The sequence below is a fragment of the Sinohyriopsis cumingii genome, chromosome 1, assembly GCF_028554795.1.
Source record: "Sinohyriopsis cumingii isolate HCF-2022 chromosome 1, ASM2855479v2, whole genome shotgun sequence".
Classification (NCBI taxonomy): domain Eukaryota; kingdom Metazoa; phylum Mollusca; class Bivalvia; order Unionida; family Unionidae; genus Sinohyriopsis; species Sinohyriopsis cumingii.
The window spans coordinates 101725061-101742614 of record NC_142961.1 but is presented as its reverse complement, the minus strand read 5'-3'; the positions used below and the strand labels follow the sequence as shown (position 1 = coordinate 101742614).

At 35.0% G+C, this 17554-nt stretch overlaps 1 long non-coding RNA gene across 2 annotated transcripts; it reads left to right on the top strand.

Moving 5' to 3' along the window:
* Positions 1-2164: 2164 nt before the first annotated feature.
* LOC149807451 (uncharacterized) lies at positions 2165-17248 on the top strand. Of its 2 annotated transcripts, XR_016422669.1 has the most exons (3): positions 2165-3149; positions 6563-6980; positions 15683-17248. It is a non-coding gene; the product is annotated as an uncharacterized LOC149807451 (long non-coding RNA). The 2 variants fall into 2 exon arrangements; XR_016422670.1 differs by lacking the exons at positions 2165-3149; positions 6563-6980 and adding an exon at positions 11095-11337.
* Positions 17249-17554: the final 306 nt, after the last annotated feature.

The window sequence follows — 17554 nt, the reverse complement described above, 5'->3', positions numbered from 1 at the left end:
AATTTGTGTCCAGAATATATCTATTTAAGAATTTGTGCACATTATAATGTATGGGAAAATTGAATTAGTGGTGATAAACTTATCCTATTCACTGGACAATGGCAATAAGTTACTCAAATCAAAATTACTGTCATTGTGCATCTCTCTTTCTCTCTCTCTCTCTCTCTCCAATTGTTTTTCATTATTGTTTTCATGTTGAATCTGTTGTAATGCATATATCATGTAGGGAGATAGCTAATTTAATTTACTAGAAATTTTGCCCAATCCCATTGTGTCAATAATATGTTTACACTAAATATTCAAAGGCTTTCCCCAAGATGTTTGCAGTAATATCCCCAAAGGACTATGATAATTAAAAAAAATAATGACACTAAACAATTTTTATCAGCACATAAAAACAAATTCCATTTAAAAAAAATAATTGGAGTATCCTACAATATGCAGGCTGGTATGAAGGACTGATGCTTAGACAAATGGAGTTAAGAACCGTGTGATATAATATCCCATGACAGATGGTTCAGGCTAGTCTGGAGACAGGATTCCAACTCAGTACCCACTGGATGTGAGTCTCAGTAAAGACAGAGCCACAGTGCATGTGGAGGAGGAAATACTACGGCAAATGTACCATGGATTTACATACATGTAGATATATCAACATACAATGTTTCATCAATGTAGTGACTGGTTTGATCAGTCTGTATGTAATAGGGTTAAAGATGCAGAGGATATAATGATATTTTTTGACTAAAATTAGAAATTATAAAAAAGTGAAAATGAGGTCACAGTGACCTAATTTGGCATAAATAAGTACTTCTCTTTGACAATATTGATTTGCATGCATCAATGCAAAATAGGGACCAAGATAGGGAGGGTGTAATGAATGAATGACAAGACATGCATCACTAGTTGTGAAAATGAGGTCAGTGACCTATTTTTGGCATGATTGAAGTACTCTCATTAAGAAGCACCCAAACAAATTTTGTTGTGAAGCACCCAAACATATTTTGTTGTGAATGGTCCAAGATAATTGAGGGCCTAAGGAAAGGATAGCTGTAAAAAGTCACTAAAGAATGAAAATGTGATCCCAGTGACCTAATGTTATTAAGGCTGATTAATGTTTGCTGAGATGCATCCACATACTAGTTTTCATTAATAAAGTGAAACAAGGTTGTGATATTGTTTTTATAATATAACAAATATCTGAAAATACATAAATCACTTAAAGTATGCAAATTATGTTTGAATGATTGAGTTTAGTTTGGATAAGTTACTCTCCCTAAGAAGCACATACAAATAAATTTAAGGTCCAAGAGGTTAATGCTGAAAATACAAAATTCACTCAAGCAAATTAGGTCACATTAACCTAGTTTGGGTAGGACTGAGTTACTCAATTAAATGTACATATACACATACCAAGTTTCATGAGTGTAGGTCAAATAGGGTTCAATATATTGGGTGTATAATGAACAAATAGCTGAAAAGACACATGACATTCTAGGATAAAAGTAGGTCACAATAGTAAAGTGCTTGCATAGCTGTGCTATGCTTTTTGAGATGCATCTGCTTGCGAACATTTATTTGTGCAGGCGAAATAGAGTCAAGATAATGGCAGTGTCAATTCAATGAAAAATAATTTTGACACATTTCTTTTGTTAAGCTTCATCCAAATACAGATTTTCATGACTGTATGTAAAAATGGAGTATAAATTTATAAGGTACAGCAAACAAACGGTTTTAAAAAGAAAGTTACTCAAGAGTAAAACTTATGTCACCATTACCTAGTTTTGGTATGGCTGAGCTGCGCTTGTTAAGATGTATCCACATACCAGTTTTCATCAGTTTTTGTGAAACTGGGTTCAAGATACTGGCAGTGTAATCAACAACTGACTGAAAATACAAAAGTCACTCATTCATGAAAATAAGGTCACAGTGTCCTAGTTTTAGTATGGTCAAATAACTCTTCCTCAGATGCATCCACATACCAATTTTCATGGGTGTGGGTGAAATAGCCTGCAAGATACTGAGGTCATGAAAGAACAAACCAACAAAGAAAAGAACACAAATTTACAAAGAACAAAGACATGAACTAACATTCAGAACACTACATCCCAATCAATCTTCAATGGTGAGGGGATAATAAACACATACAAAGCCTGACTAGATGTACATTTTATTCAGATTTGTAGCCCATTATCTTTTAATCTGGGACACAAAATGTTTTGTATCATGCAAAGTCAGCTTTGTTAGATTTCATTCATTATTTAAGGTTGATGGAAGAATTTGGCAATTATTTAAAGTCTTGAGAAGAAAACTACTTTAGATAAGATTTGAAATAGTAGTTTTTTTATCCCTCAAATTTTTCATCAGTTGGGTACTTCAACTTGTCAGCATTTAATAGGCATTTCCGATGTTACTGCCATTTTTTTTAGCACAAAATGGAGCAACATAAATTGCACTGAACTTATATACTTTATAGCACATGCATATTTCCATGTGGCTACTCTAGCCAGATAAATGTTCAAACGAAATTGTTCAGTCATTAGATAAAAACCCTAAATTGCTCCAATTAAGTTGAGAAACAAATGTGTAACTCCCTGATTATAAAGTAATTAAATAAACTGGATAATCAGGCCTATGGGAAAATAATTGAATAGAATTAGCAGAAAATTATGCATAGTCACACAAAGTGAGTTCACTTCTGTTTCAAATATGAGGAATATTAAAGAAATTCTAAATACAACAAAGTTCTGTAGCGGTGAACCAGTGCTTCCCCTCAAAGTAATCCCCATGAACATCTAAACACTTTCTCAGCCTGATTATCCCATCATTAATGCCATTTTGTATTACCTTTTGGGTACTTTATTCATACACTCAAATACTGCACTTAAAATGCATGGTAGCAGCTTTCAAATTGTCTGCTGCTGAGCAAATCTTTGATAATGGAGATCACTTGGAGCAATATCAGAGCTGTATGGAGGATGTGGCAATGTTTGAAGTTTGTCACTATGGCAGATTTATGTGCTTATTCACTGTCATCATGATATGTTGGGTACTGGAGCATAGACGGCGGGTTCAGTAGTGTTCCACAACTTTTGGCAACACTTTGGAGGCATACACATATCCAGTGACACCAGCAGATTCAAACACAGGTACCTGGATGATCAGGCTTGTTACACAGAAAAATAATGTATTTAAAACTTTCTTGACAGTTTCACTATGCTAAGTTGTGTCTTCTTCAATCCAAACTTTATTCTTTTTATACCCTGGATATGTCCTTCTGTTCAGTCCTTATATCTCCATCTGGCCAGTTTATTAAAATCTCTAACAATGTCTGGGATTTAGCAGTGCCTGTTCTTTATTAAACAAATTTAGATATGTTTATATAGAATTGTTCCTCAGAAGGAAGTGCTTAAGAGGACTGAAGAAGGACTGGGGAAAGGATAAGGATGATACATAATACACAGGTTACTGTATATTAAATAATATATACTGACATGGTATATACTTTGCTACACATATATGGTTACATTGGATTATATATATATATATATATATATATATATATATATATATATATATATATATATATATATATATATATATATATATATATATATATATATATATATATATATATATATATATATATATATATATATTAGTACTCACACTCTTTGGAGTGTCCTCTTTTTTGAAAGCTCAGATATGGTAACCCTAAATTTGCACAGCATTCAACCATTTGATGTTTAAGTAGTGCAAGATTTCACATTTATTTCTTTAATTTGTAATAAGCTGATCTTTTGTAAATTTGCCTCACACAGAATTTTACAGGAATATACATAAGTATGTTGTTTCGAGAGATTAATTCACAGTACATGTCTGCAGTTGAATGCCACACATGACAGAAAATGTGCCTCTGTTGGTAAGAGTTGAGTTTTATATTTAATTTTTTTAAATTACTACCTACAGCGAGTATATGAAAAGTTCTGAATATTTTTTTTTAAACTTTGTTTCTTTGAACCTGTAGAGCATATCAGAAACTGTTCCTTGGTTGACTACAGCTGAATGTGTATCTCTTTTGGTCACTGCTGAGTAGTATCTGTTGGTCATTGCTGAGTAGTTTATCTGTTGGTCATTGCTGAGTAGTATATGTTGGTCACTGCTGAGCAGTATATGTTGGTCACTGCTGAGTAGTATTTCTGCTGGTCATTGCTGAGTAGTATCTCTGTTGATCATTACTGAGTAGTATCTGTTGGTCATTGCTGAGTAGTGTCTCTGCTGGTCATTGCTGAGTATTATCTGTTGGTCACTGCTTAGTAGTATCTATGTTGGTCTTTGCTGAGTAGTATCTCTGTTGATCATTACTGAGTAGTATATGTTGGTCACTGCTGAGTAGTATCTGTTGGTCACTGCTGAGTAGTATATATGTTGGTCATTACTGAGTAGTATATGTTGCTCATTGCTGAGTAGTATCTCTGTTGGGCACTGCTGAGTAGTATATGTTGGGCACTGCTGAATAGTATCTATGTTGGTCACTGCTGAGTAGTATATATGTTGGTCATTACTGAGTAGTACCTTTAGTCACTGCTGAGTAGTATCTGTTGGTCATTGCTGAATAGTATCTATATTGGTCACTGATGAGCAATATATGTTGGTCACTGCTGAGTAGTATCTATGTTGGACATTGCTGAACAGTATCTGTTTGTCATTGCTGAATAATATCTATGTAGGTCACTGCTGAGTAGTATCTCTGTTGGTCACTGCTTAGTTGTATCTGTTGTTCACTGCTGAGTAGTATCTGTTGGTCACAGCTGAGTACTATATGTTGGTCACTGCTGAGTAGTATCTCTGTTGGTCACTGCTGAGTAGTATCTGTTGGTCATTGCTGAATAGTATCTCTGCTGATCAATGCTGAGTAGTATCTTTGGTCACTGCTGAGTAATATATGTTGGCTGTTGCTGAATAGTATCTCTGTTGGCTATTACTGAGTAGTACCTTTAGTCACTGCTGAGTAGTATCTGTTGGTCATTGCTGAATAGTATCTCTATTGGTCACTGATGAGTATTATATGTTGGTCACTGCTGAGTAGTATCTATGTTAGACATTGCTGAGCAGTATCTGTTGATCATTGCTGAATAGTATCTATATAGGTCACTGCTGAGTAGTATCTGTTGGTCATTGCTGAGTAGTATCTCTGTTGGTCACTGCTGAGTAGTATATGTTGGTCATTGCTGAATAGTATCTCTGTTGGCCATTGCTGAGTAGTATCTCTGTTGGTCACTGTTGAGTAGTATCTATGTTGGTCATTGCAGGAGTAGTATCTTTGTTGGTCATTGCTGAGTAGTATCTCTGTTATTGCTGAGCAGTATCTCTGTTGGTCATTGCTGAGTAGTATATGTTGGTCACTGTTGAGTAGTATCTGTTGGTCATTGCTGAGCAGTATCTCTGTTGATCACTTCACAGCAGTAGTTCTGTTGGTCATAGCTGGGTAGTATATGTTGGTCATTGCTGAGTATTATCTGTTGTTCACTGCAGAGTAGTATCTGTTGGTCACTGCTAAGTAATATCTGTTCATTACTGCTAAGTAGTATGTCTTTTGGTCACTGCTGAGTAGTATATGTTGGTCATTGCTGAGTATTATCTCTGTTATAGCTGAGCAGTATCTTGGTCACTGCTGAGTAGTATTTGTTGGTCATTGCTGAGTAGTGTCTGTTGGCTATTGCTGAGCAGTATATGTTGGTCATTGCTGAGTAGTATCTATTTTGGTCACTGCTGAGTAGTATCTGTTGGTCATTGCTGAGTAATATCTCTTTTAGTCACTGCTGAGTAGTATATGTTGGTCATTGCTGAATAGTACCTCTGTTGGTCATTGCTGAGTAGTATCTCTTGGTTATTGCTGAGTAGTATCTATGTTGGTCACTGCTGAGTAGTATCTCTGTTGGTCACTTCTCAACAGTATTTCGTTTTGGTCACTGTTGAGTATTATCACTGTTGGTCACTACTGATTAGTATTTCTGTTGGTCAGTTCTGAGTAGTGTCTCTGTTAGTCATTGCTGAGTAGTATCTCTGTTGGTCACTACTAAGTAGTGCCTCTTGGTCATAGCTGAGTAGTATTTATGTTGGTCACTTCTGAGTAATGTCTCAGTCATTGCTGAGTAGTATTCCTGTGGCTCACTTCTGAGTAGTGTCATTGTTGGCCATTGCTGAGTAAACTTTATGTTGGTTACTGCTGAGCGGTATTTCTGTTGGTCACTGTTGAGTACATAAGATGACTGAACTATGCCACAGTTATTAACAGCTGAGTAAATAACAAGATAGTAACTGTGCTTCTGATGATAACAGTTGCCATAATATTACACAAACTGTGCCTCTATTGTTTAATATAAAAGAAAGCACTGCATTACTAGTAATTCAATATGACAGTCTGTGTCAGACTGAGCTGAATATGTGTATTATCAATGCTCATTTCAACTGTCAGAGAAATATAGCATTATTAGAGTGTACAGGAAGAAGTGTCTGGTCATGTCCAGCTTTACACTCAATGGACATGTACTTATTGCAGAGGATGTTACAAAGTACCTACGAGTATCCAAGGAACTGTCATGGAAACACCATATTGACAAGATAGTTAAGAAAGGAGCAGTACTCTAGAGCTTCTCTACTCCACCTTCAAATCAGTATTGAGCAAATAAAGAGTGCAGCAGACTTCTCCCTCCTGAGACCAGGCCTTGAATACTACTCATCTGTCTGAAGCCCCATACCAAGAATCAGATATACAAGCTGGGGATGGTACAGGAATTGGTATAGAAATACCAGCAGTGTCATCACAATGCAGGACCACCTGCAACAGGAACCACTGGATAGGATTTCCAACAACTTTGTAGACATTCCTGCTGACACATATCTGACTCTTGCTTCCAACAGAACTAGATCACAGCACAGCAATGAATATCAACGCATATTTACTTCTACAAACAGTTGTAAGTTCAGTTTCTCCTCCCACCCCATACAACTGGCACTTGGAATTCCTTACCATTTACTGTTGTTGAAGTTCCTAGCTTGGTATCCTTCAAGCAGGGGTTATCTATCTCAGCTAGCCTTCTAGGCTGCAAGCTAGCTACAAGTAGAAACTAACGATTCTCAGTTGAAATACACTTAATTCTCTGCCACCATGATAGCCAGATAGGCCTGGGATGAAGGGATGAAAATGTAACCTGTTAAAACTTTCCTGATGTCTTCCTTTCCTTTTATTTTTTCTACCTATTCTATTACTCTGTTCATTATTCTATCTCCCGTTCACCGCTGTCGTGTAATAGTCAAGGATGACTGCAACAATGTACCAGATAGATAGAGAGATGCATGTACATGGATAGATAGATTAGATAGACAGATTTGTTGTTGTTGTTGTTGTAAGGTTTAATGCCATTTTTCAGCACAAGATAGGCAGCCAGTATTATTGGTGGAAGAAGAACCCAGGAAAACCCCAGAAAGAACCACCAACCCACAAGAAACTATAGGCAAGCTTTCTCACATACCCACATAGGCCGAACCCAAGATTCGAACCCATACAGATAGAGGTGAGATGGCACTGATCCGTAATGGTGAGTACCTTAGATCACTCAGCCACTTAGGACAGATGAATGGATGGATGGATGAATAGATAGATAGATATACAGAGATACGTGTATATAGATACATAGATAGATATGCAGATAGATACATGTACATAGATAAATAGATAGACAGACAGAAAGATAGATAGAACTCACCAAAAAATACCATCAATGCTCATTTTTGAAACTTTCAGCCAGATAGTGAAATAAAGATGAAAAATGAACTCCAGCTAAAAGGGGAATGTACTTTATCCTTAAAAAATGAATGATTATCTGCCCTTAGATTAAAAGATTAATAAAGAAAGGTATATACTGATGGTCAGGTTGAATACCTTCACCTGAAACTGTCATAGGTGATCTACTGCATGCTTCATCTCACATGAAAAATATATCAAGCAATTAATCAATCATTACATAATACACTTGCTTCGTTTAAAGTCCAACTGCAAACTGCACACACCCAGTTCTGCCATCGCATAATATGCTGTCAGATTTGGGTCTGTGCAGTTAGGAGTAATCTGTAGAACAAAAAAAATAGGCTCTAATCTGCAGGTGCATTATGCTGTGGCAAATCAGGATCCTTGTTGTTTGTAATTTGACTCTACCTACAAGCAAGTACATACGGTACTTTTCAGTTATGCCAGTAAACTATGGCAATTTTTCTTACTAAAATTTCTATATACAGTTTGATCATGCTGATCAGACTTAATAAGACATGTCCAACTGCAAACTGCATGGACCCAGATCTGCCACTGCATAATGCACCACCAGATCGTGTCTGCACAGTTTGTTAGGAGAAGGAGTAATCAGTAGAACAAATAAACAACATAGACCCTGATCTGCTATGGCAGATCAGAACGCTGTTGTTTGCAGTTTGACTCGGCATATAAGCGAGTATGATGGTAATACAATAAAAAACTATTTCTTCTGGAACTTTTTGTCAAAACATTGCATGGTATTAATCATGGGTCCTACAGTGTAATTTTCAGCAAACTTTACAGATCTATAAATCTGTTGATTCAGTGTGAAATATGGATGTTAGTCTGTGCAGTGTTAAGGTGAATTCTGCACCCATCACTGACTGTGTGTGCCCCATTTAAGATCAACACCCTCTGATACAAAATGTCAAACTGACTCAATTTTTGACAAAGGAATGGATTGCCTGAAAATAAGCTACAAGATATATCCCTAAATACTTAAATCAAGCAGCCTATTGAGATAAATAGTACTTATTTAGCACACAGTTTAACTTAAATCCTAAGATCTGGCTGAAAGAACTAATGTGCTGTTATTATTTTCACCATAACCTGCTGTACTTTTATCTCTTTATACGTTTACCTCTTCTCTGAACACCTACACAGTGGACACTTGAACACCTACACAGTGGACACTTGTATCAATGTTCTGGTAAATTAGTACAATGAGGTTCAACATAACACCCTGAGGTTGGACATACCACAACAAGGTTCAGCATAACATAATGTCAGGTTCAACATAACAAATGAGATTTGACATAACACAATGATGTTCAGCATAATGCAATGAGGTTTGACAAAACAGAATGAGGTTTGACATAACACAGTGAGGTTCAACCTGACTTAATGAGGTTCAACATAACATTAAAGAAACCATACAACATTTGGCTATAACACATGTTTTGGGCACAGTGATATCTGCCCTGGTGCCACTATAGGTCCTGTTCACTTTAATATCTATATCTCTATATAAAATATACCTGCCCATTAAAGACATAATTGTGTGGTTCATGGCTCATATTTTATAGAAAGGTTCCCATTATTCAGTATTTTTAATTGGCTAGTAAATGATGGGATGAATTTGCATTTTTTGCCAAAATTATTTCCTGACTAGTGCTCTGAATATAACAAAATAAATCAGAGAACCAGTTTAAGGCCACACAAATCATTCCCAAAAGCAAACTGCACTTTGTGATAAATGAAGAATTTATTTACATCCCTTTGATCTTTGCTTCAAAAATATCATATAAACGTGTTGCATGATGTGGCATAAAATTACTGCAAGTGTTATCATGACATAACAGATTTTTACATCTTGTACTTGTTTCACTTCGTGGCACTGATGAAAATTATACAACAAAACAGTATATCAAATTTCATTTGTTAAACAATAAAGGTAGCCAAATGACCTATGTCAGATGTCTTTAATGTATAGCATCTTCTTTCATAGATAAAAGGCTTGCTTGCTTTTAACAAAAGTCCTACGAATTTCTAATTCATTTGATAGGATCTGATAAGAGCCTGACTTACTTAAACAGAGATGCCTTGAAAACCCATGTTTGTATTGCAAATCCAGCTTTGAAATCCCAAATTTGTGTTGCAAGTCCTGATTTAAATACCCAAATTTGTATTGCAGGTCTTGCCTTGAAAACCAGATTTGCATTGCAAGTCCTCCCTTGAAAACCCAAATTTGTATTACAAGTCCTGGTCTGAAAACCCATATTTGTGTTGCAAGTCCTGGTTTGAAAACCCAGATTTGTATTGCAAGTCCTGCCTTGAAAACCCAGATTTGTATTGCAAGTCCTGCCTTGAAAACCCGAATTTGTAATACAAGTCCTCGCAAAGGTTATATATGCTGAATTTAGTTTTCTTTGCATAGCATCTGCGAAAATTCTTGAAATAAATCAGTTCCATACATAGCCAGATCTGACCACTCTGGTGGCCTAAGTGGCTAGAGCAGCCACCTCAGATGCGGGAGGTCACAGGTTTGCACTCAGCCAAGTCATACCAAAGACTTATAAAAATGGTATTTGCAGCTCAGCTTTTCTTCGTGCTCAGTATTAAGAGCTTAGTGTTAGGACTGGTCAGCCTTGTGTCATGATAATGTGACTGGGTGGGACATGATGCTATATGTCTGCAGCATGATGTCCCAGTGATAGGCATCACTATAAACTGCCACACTGCAGACATCATAGTGATATGGCTAAAATTATAAGAGCTATGTTAAAAATCCAAACCCATGTACACCTACATATCCAATACTAGCAGCTTGTACCAAACATAGTTCAGAATGGTGAAATGGAGTGGTAGGTTAGAAAACTAAACAGATATCTGTTACAAAAATCCCTGCAGACATGAAAAATGTCATAATAAACATGCATTTTAATGAACAAGTCTTCACTATACCAAATGTGCATATTCCTGACACATAATGCAGTCCAAATAGATGACCAATCCAGATTAAAGAGGCTTTACTGTACACTAGAATTACTGACCCTCTCTATCTACCTGTCCATCTAGATGCTGTATTGCATGATAAAACAAAATTTCTATAAACCAAAAACACTATTCTCTGGACAGCATTTGCAAATACTCATAAACTAGATGTGAGATAATGTCTCATTGAAAACAATACTGACATGTAATCAGTGTTCAAGGCTATTTACAGACCTAGTATTAGTATTTATATCTTCCTATGTCTGCAGAGTGCTAATTTGATCCTTTATTCATCAATGAAACAGCTGGACCTGATTCACACCCAGGTGATAATTTGCAACACTTTTAGACATTGCACTTCACACCCTATGTACTTGCTTGAAAGTCAAGTCTAGCTGCAAACTGCACAGACCCAGATCTGCATGCATTGTTGGAATAATCAGTAGAACAAACAACATGGACTCTGATCTGCAGGTGCATTTTGCAACAGAAGATCAGGATAATTTCTGTTTGCAGTTGAACACGACTTACAGGTGAGTGTATACAGTGCTTTTACAGACTGGTCACTTTAGTTCATTCCAGCTAAATACAAATGTTAGACCTTACCAAAAAAGCGTGTCCTCAATGTGTAACATCCTAAATAACATGCTGTCATTTTGATAAACACCATCTGAATGGATGAGCACAACAGTGAAAAAAGTTCATGACATATAGATGCTCATTTATTGTATGAAGAGACAAAATGCTTGGTGACTTGGGTTGTATGTACTTTTATTGCTCCATCTATCTAAATGTCAGATGAGGCAATAATATCATAGACTGTATTTGACAATACATGTAGTCACTGTCTTATTTCTGTCTATGATAATACATGTAGTCACTATCTTATTTGGGGCCCCGAGTGGCCGAGTGGTCTAAAGCGCTCTCCGTTACGGATCACTGCCATCTCACCTCTGTCTGCGCTGGTTCAAGTCTTGGATTCAGCCAATGTGGGTATGTGAGAAAGCTTGCCAATAGCTTCTCGTGGGTCGGTGGTTCTTTCCTGGGTTTTCCCGGGTTCTTCCTCCACCATTAATACTGGCCACTATGCATAGCCTATCGTGTGCTGAAAAATGGCGTTAAACCCCACAACAACAACAACTATCTTATTTCTGTCTATGTTAATACATGTAGTCACAAACTTATTTCTGTCTACGATAATACATGTAGTCACTGTCTTATTTCTGTCAATGATAATACATGTAGTCACTGTCTTATTTCTTTATGATAATACATGTAGTCACTGTCTTATTTCTGTCAATGATAATACATGTAGTCGCTAACTTATTTCTGTCTACAATAATACATGTAGTCACTGTCAGATTTCTCTCTGATAATACTTGTAGTCACTGTCTTATTTCTGTCTATAATAATACATGTAGTACCTGTCTTATTTCTTTATGATAATACATGTAGTCACTGTCTTATTTCTGTCAATGATAATACATGTAGTCGCTAACTAATTTCTGTCTATGATAATACATGTAGTCACTGTCTTATTTCTGTCTGCGATAATACATGTAGTCACTGTCTTATTTCTTTATGATAATACATGTAGTCACTGCCTTATTTCTGTCTATGATAATACATGTAGTCACTGTCAAATTTCTCTCTATGATAATACATGTACTCACTGTCTTATTTCTGTCTACGATAACACATGTAGTCACTGTCTTAATTCTGTCTGTGATAATACATGTACTCACTGTCTTTTTTCTGTCGTGATAATAAATGTAATCACTGTCTTATTTCTGTCTGTGATAATACATGTAGTCACTGTCTTATTTCTGTCTGTGATAATACATGTAGTCGCTAACTTATTTCTCTCTACAATAATACATGTAGTCACTGTCAGATTTCTCTCTGATAATACTTGTAGTCACTGTCTTATTTCTGTCTACAATAATACATATAGTCCCTGTCTTATTTCTTTATGACAATACATGTAGTCACTGTCTTATTTCTGTCTACAGTAATACATATAGTCCCTGTCTTATTTCTTTATGACAATACATGTAGTCACTGTCTTATTTCTGTCAATGATAATACATGTAGTCACTGTCTTATTTCTGTCAATGATAATACATGTAGTCACTAACTTATTTCTCTCTACAATAATACATGTAGTCACTGTCTTATTTCTGTCTACAATAATACATGTAGTCACTGTCTTATTTCTGTCTATGATAATACATGTAGTCACTAACTTATTTCTCTCTACAATAATACATGTAGTCACTGTCTTATTTCTTTATGATAATACATGTAGTCACTGTCTTATTTCTGAACTATCAAAATATTCAAAATATTCAATACGAAAGACCACTGAAGATAGGCCTACCTAAAATAAAGCCGTCCAACATCCACAAAGTTTTCTAATCAAAGTGAGCTAGCTTTGAAAGCTAAGTCTAAAATATTTTGGTTCATATCTGTAATCTCTTTACTGTGGGATAGAGAGAAAGAGAGTAAAAGAAAGTGAAAATTGCACATTTATTAATACCCTTTGATGCTTAAATTGGCAGAAGGAATACAAAAATGTTTAAAAATGAATAAAGGGCAATAATTTCACAGATATTTCATAAGATATTTCATAAGACTTCTAAATTGTACATGCATGTATTTACATTTCTTCTAAAGTTCAAAGGAAAATAAAGGACAGCTGTTATGCAAATAATTACAGATGGGAATATTGTTTTATATAATTTCTACTAATAAAAAAGTCCCCAAACTACAGTACAGTAATGATATCAGTTCACAGGTGATAAATGTAAATAAGTGTAAAGTTTTTTTATATTAGGCCTATTGAAGTGGCATGCTATATATTTTACAACAAAATGAGTTGCTGTCTTGCTGAAGATGCTCTTCACTCGCCAAGATACAACAGATCTGATCCAAAATAAAGACATAAACAGTGTTCAAAAATACCATGAACGCCCTATAACTCAACTGGAAGAACTGCATTCAAACAGATTATCAGTTGCCAGAATATTTATTTGTTTACATTCAGCTGTTGCATGAATGCTTTTCTTCCAATGAAACCTGTCCATTGATATCAAACTTTCTCTTCCTAAACATTCATTTTATCTAAACATATGCATCTTCTCAAGATGCTGCAGAGTTCATACAACAGATGTTACAGGCATGCATTGCCAGGACAGAAGACCCCTAATCAAGCGTTTCCCAAGGTATCTATCATGGTTGTCAACTGTTAACCTCCAATACACCTCTGGATATCTAAATTCAGAAACATTAATGTTAACCCTGGACTCCTTCCAGAAATTTGGTGCCTCCATTTGTAAACTGAGCTGATATGGACATGTCTATATCTACCAGCTTGCAAGTCCTGCTTGTGCTTAGGATAGAATTCCAGTCTGCTGGCAAGATTTTGGTTCAATGAATGAAGTGTGTTTTATAGCTATTAGCTAATCATATACAACTGGCAATTGACTTGCATTTCTGGTGCATTGTAAAACCATAGTGTTTAGGTCTATACTGCATGAAGACTGATCCTATTCAGATATATGATTCCATATGGTACTTCAAACCTTTGCAGACACACCAAAATGGTATACAAGATAAACAATCCAATCTACAGAAGCCATTAGTTGCATGCAGAACCCTGATAGTTGAACTACTGCAACCCGATTATTTCCATCACTTAAGACAGTCATAAAGATATCTGGTTAAAATTCAAGGTTAACATGTTTCATGCTTTTAATTTATCTATTTCAGGCAAACCAATTCCTAAAAAAGAAACAACCATTCCTCCTATCAATATTTTACAATCAGACACATTAATTATCTGATTAGAATGCTAATGGAGAATACATTAATTATCTGATTAGAATGCTAATGGAGAATACATTAATTATCTGATTAGAATGCTAATGGAGAATACATTAATTATCTGATTAGAATGCTAATGGAGAATACATTAATTATCTGATTAGAATGCTAATGGAGAATACATTAATTATCGGGTTAGAATGCTGATGGAGAATGCATTAATTATCTGATTAGAATGCTAATGGGGAATACATTAATTATCTGATTAGAATGCTAATGGAGAATACATTATCTGATTAGAATGCTAATGGGGAATAAATTAATTATCTGACTAGAATGCTAATGGAGAATACATTAATTATCTGATTAGAATGATAATGGAGAATACATTAATTATCTGATTAGAATGCTACTAGAGAATACATTAATTATCTGATTAGAATGCTAATGGAGAATACATTAATTATCTGATTAGAATGATATTGGAGAACAATAACTCATTGCCTCAGGCAGCACAATCTGAAGATGTTGTAAATGCCACAATTTCTCATCTGCATGTCAAATGTCAACCAATAATGCAACAACATGTTATGAAATGAAAAGAATGGTAGATGCAAATCTGCAGTGGTTTTGAAATAACAAAATATTTTCCTCTCTTTGATTTGCAACAAAATCTGTGGAACTTTGAATAATCAACAGCAACAATGATAAGAAGAAACCTATCTTGCTTAAACAAATCTGGATGAAAGAGAAAGGAAAGATAGAGAATTCACTGCTAGGATGCAACATTCTAGAGAAACCATTCCTTGTTAAGAGTCTAACATATCCAGCACCAAATTAGTGTTATGTAAGCCATCTGTACCTCTGTAGAAAAGCCACAACTCAAACATGACCATTTTGCATACAGCAAAATGGAAAGGAATCAAAGTTTTTGTGGGTTTGAATGATTTAAAAGCTTGTACGGATAGAAAAATAATACTGTAGAATCATGTTACTTTTGCAGATCAAATAAGAATATGCCAAAAAAATAAATCTAATTTCTTTTAATTCCAGACCATTTGAGCAAATTGGAGGAATGCATAGATGGGTGGACACATTCAGAAAGAGTTGTGTTTCAGTTTCTGCAGGCTGGAAAACGTTATTAACCAGAGCCCTCACTTGGCCAGACATCCCTTACCTGGGTAACTGGCATTGAAAGCAAATTCACACATGTATTAAAAATGTCCAGTGGAAAGAAAAGTTTGGAGCACTTAGCTGCCACATTGTCTATTAGGCCTTAAAAATATTAAGTGTTTCTGGTTTCATGCTAAAAACAAACTGGATTGGTCATTAAGAATAAGATTTGTTTTGCTCTTTTATCCTCCTCTATTTATTGAAAGTGAACCACACAGTTGCATGAACTAATTTGTATTCCTTTAACAAAAGGCATTCTTAGTGTTACTCAACAAAATGATATTTAGATATGTAAGTTGCAACAAGTATAATTGGCTTAAATTTAATCATCCATGATTAACAAACAGCATGCAAAGGTGGCAATCAGTAAACCATGGTTTCTAGTCTATGTCCAGTGGGTCATACAAATTATTGGAAGAAATATGAAGCATCTTATTAAGTACAAGGTCTGATACACTTTCCTATGAATGAAATTAAATGCAACCTGGTCACAACATTCACAAAATTTGGAACTCATTTGTATGCATTTTTTTTAATTCTTATTTTTTTTGGACAGAAAATGTATAAGGTTGCAGTCTGAAGAGTTGGAGATCCAATATTTTAATTATTGACAGTAATTATAGATTTTGAAGAGTTTCAGGAGAAAAGAATATTGGGTTTTTGATTTGTTTTATAAACAAAAAGTACAGGTCAAATATATCAATTTTAAATAATTTGTGGTTAATGTAAATTAATATATAATATGCCATCAAATAATGTATGTACATGTAATAACATAAAAAAAAACAAATTTCAGACCAAGGACAATATATACTATTATAGGATATACTATTATAGGACATTTTGTTAGTATTTAATGGGCAATCTGAGTACATCTAATGAGCCTTGCAATAGTTAACAAGTAGCAAATTAATTTTCATGATTGCACATGTTTTATTGCTTGAAGCATATTTTATCTATATTTTTTTATTTCAGCTACTTAGAGTTTACATGTTTTATTTTTAATTCAAATTTTTCTTCAGTTTTAAATTACAGATTACCCAGTTTAATCCCTGCAGTGTACTATTTTACTAATTTAAATGACTTGCTTTATTGAAATTTACGAATCATGCATTCTGTAAAAAAATTGTTTTAAAGTTGTTAAAACAAGAGAAAATAAGCATAACCCTAACCTGTGATTCTCAATATTTTTTAATTTTTAGTACTAGTGGTCATATTTATTGGTGCTGAGCATTGTTTTTAAATATTTGAAAGCCATTCAGTCTTTCTGTTAAATTTGGTCAAATTCTGTTGGAATGTTCGTAGGAAAAAGTCATTGATGGACACATACAAGGGTGGATCTGCATCATTTAAATAAATATGAAAGACCTTCATTCCAGTATGTTCTCTGTCAAAGTTTGGTCAAAATTTTGCCAGCAGTTTCAGAAATGAAGTTGCTTAAATGTTTTTCTTTGGTTTTTGGCCTTTTCTATTTTCTGTAGCAGCAGCAGAGAGGCTTAACAGACCAGGGCCGTTTGCCAAATAAAATGCTCCTACGAGAAACATTCACCAGGAAGGCCCCAAATGTCAAAATAAACACTGCTGGGAGATGTTATTAAGACAGACAATCTGCCGCATATACATAGTTTATCACAAAAATATACCCACACAAGCAAATTTTACTACCCCCCCCATTTAGATAAATTTTGGTTTTGTTTTTAGCACGAAGAATTGGTCTCAGCCTCTCTGCTGCTATACAATTGTTAAAGTAAT